Raw genomic sequence first — 3394 nt, forward strand, 5'->3', positions numbered from 1 at the left:
TCATTCACTGACTAATTAATCACTTTTATTAGAAGATAATGGAAAGAGTGTCATGATGCGTGTAATACATTCCGGTATGAAATGTACCCATCGACAAACAATATCGAAGCTTTATCAATGTATGGCTATTATAGTGAATCATTAACTTCTAATAAAATAAATGTTGTGAAAGAGTGTGTAGGTGTGTGTAATATGTCACAGACAATGATATACCCATCGACACAAACTTTTCGAATTCTCATCAGCGTCTGGTATCATAAAAATATAAAGAAGATTTATGGAGAGAATGGTTTGATGCGTGTGATATGTTGTGGTGTTTTAGCTTAACCATCAACATACTTTTTTAAAGCTCTCATCAGTGTATAGTACATTACGTTGAATCATAAATCTTTAAAGAAGAATATAAGGGCAAGAAGGGGTTTGTGCATGTGATAGCCTATGGTACATAGACTAACCATCGGTACAAAGTTTCAAACTTTGATCAGTGTGTGCTATATCACATTGAATCGTCAAGTTTTATTAAGAAGACATTAAGGAAAGAATGGATTGTTTCAGTCACGCTGATGTGGAATCAGCGTGAATCATAAACGGTGTTAACTCATCAACAAGAAGTGGTTTAACTTATGTATCATAGAGTTAAGTTGCAGTCTAAAACTATAAAGTTCACCACCAATTCATTTAATATGGTACAAGAAAAATTAATAAGTAGTATAAGAATAAAATAAAAGAGTTAGTCAAACAAAGAAATATTCTAAAAGCGATATTTTTGTAGATTTTTCAGAAACATGATAAAGACTCGATCCATCAAATCTTTTGAACTGAATGTCCATAAATGAACTTCCATTTTCCGAGATATCTACTCCTCGACACTGTCTATAAAAGAGAGCAAACAAGATCAACCATATCAAATAAAAACACAATTCATCATAAACAAAGATAGAGAATGCATTTAATCGTTGAGATTTTGCAGATTGATTCCAAGCTTCATGTTCACCAAGAATGAAGGAAGAGCATGAACCAATCTTTTTAACCAATGAGTTAAAAGGATCGAAACTTTGTAACCTTCGAGTTGTAAGAGTCACCAAGAGAAAATTCAAAGGTTCCACTCGTTGTGATCCTTGAAGGAAGAAAAGGTGGGACCATTGTCTTGTTGAAGACGCCTTTGGATATTTGAGGGGATGGTGTTGTAGTGACAACGTCAATGGAAATTAGACATGATATGTCACCTAACTTCACTTCATTCTATTAAAACAGAAATAGTCTATTCAAGACAGAATAGATACGTGCTGAGAAGAACACTTAGTGGCATAATTCTCTCCTATCTGGTCTCATCAACATGATGCAACTTGTCAATCAGCATGGGCATCAACTTTAGTGAGAGAGAAGTTGGTGGTGAAGAAAAGATGCAGAGCCAGCATCAACTAGCTCTACAAGGAGGGTGATGCATTCAAGGAATGACACGCTGATATAATCAATTAAGATCAATTCCGAGATGAAGACAGAGGATCCTGATACATTTAGAAGGTGAGAGAGAAGATCACGCATAGGCAATGTTAGTAGCAAAATGTACAATGTATACTTCTTTGGTAAAAATAATAATAGAAAAAGAATTTATTGAAGCCAAAAGTCATAGAAAATTGAAATTCTAGTAGCTTATGTTCAGAAAATTTAAAGTAGCGAAGCATAAAGTAAAGACAAATAAAGTCGTATTGTCTAAATAAGCAAAATCAAACAATATAAATGTTGTTGTCCCTGAGTGTAGTAAGCATAATTTTGTTTTCAGAATTAAAAATCTTTCCTTCATGGAAATAAAAAGAACTTTATAACCAGTGTCACAAAGTTTACTAATAAAGATGAGATTGATTTTTAGGCCTTTGACATAGAACACCCCCTTCAGTTTGAACGCTCTGCACTAAAAAGTTCCAACTCCCATGACAGCTTCTTCATTGTTGTCGTCAAAACCACCTTGCGACCATCTTTCTTCTCAAAATCTATTAAGAGGGACCTGAGACCGATCATGTGTCTAGAGCACCCACTATCTAGGTACCAAGTATATACTAGATTTAGACTTGATCCTTGGACAACGTGAGAATTATCAGCATCACATATGTTGAGATTATCATCATGGGAATCATTGATAAGAGCTATTAGACCCTTAACATTCATTCAACCCGTCATCTTCATATGTCTCCTCTTATTTAACCTATTATTCATGATCCTCTTGTTTCGCAATGAAAGCTTTTGGCAGAGAGATGTTTTCCTTCTTCATATGAGCAATCAGCTTCATGTACATTACTTCATAATTCTCAGAACTTTGAGCTTCTTTCTTCTCTTTGCAATCCCAGGAAAAATGGTCAGGGCTTCCAAAATTAAAATAGTTACCTGAGTTTTTCTTTTCTAACGTGGATCTTTTCTCTGAATGCCTCGTTTGAACTGAGCTCTTCAACCGCCATTTGATCTGATTTCTTTATAACACTTGACAATAAGTGCATCACTAGCTATAAGTTCATCAGTGATATCTTATTCACTCTCTTCACCCTGGTATGAGTTATTTGAATCGCTGATGTGCTTCATTGATTCCTTTCGAGAAACTAATGCTATAGACTTTTCCTTGTTTGATTCCTTCATGATATCCTTGCGAAGAGCTTTAGTATCTTTGTAGTTTTGAAGGTTTCCAAGCAAGGAATTCAGATCCATGGAATTGACCTTTTCACTATTCTTAAGGACATCAAAGTGATGTTCCCTGCTTTCCCCAAGAGATTCGAGGGACTTTAGAACTAGTTGAGAAGAATGCTTGACAATTCCCAGCCTACGCATATCATTAACCAAATAGTTAATCCTATTAAAGGTTTGGGTTAAGGACTCACCTTGTTGAGTAAAGAAATGCTCATATCTTCGATTGAGGTTGTTGATGGTTGTTGCCTGAACTTCCACAGTGCCTTCATAAGCCACTGCCAACGTTTCCATCATCTCTTGGGCTGAGTCACAATTCTGCACAAGATGATACATGTGATAGGGAAAAGAGTTTCCTATCACTGCTCCAGCTTTTACATCAAGATTAATCAATCACTTGTCATCATCGTCATAGCTAGTTTCTGGTTTTTTCTCCAAGGGACCAACAGGAGCATTGTTGGCTATAGGTTGATACATAGGAAAGTGAGGACCTTTTTCAACAATTTTACATATCACATAGTCCATGGTTTCAAGAACAACCATGGCCTTAGTTTTCCACATGGTGAAATTGTGCTCACCGAAAGGGGAATCTTATTGAGACCAAAGGAGTTGTGTAACATCCCAAAAATACAGATAAAAAATTTTGATTTAAAATTCATTCAATTCATAAGAAACCAATATCAAAATAGTCAAAAGAGTATAACTGTAACATGTTATCAGA

The sequence above is a fragment of the Lactuca sativa genome, chromosome 8, assembly GCF_002870075.4.
Source record: "Lactuca sativa cultivar Salinas chromosome 8, Lsat_Salinas_v11, whole genome shotgun sequence".
Lineage (NCBI taxonomy): Eukaryota > Viridiplantae > Streptophyta > Magnoliopsida > Asterales > Asteraceae > Lactuca > Lactuca sativa.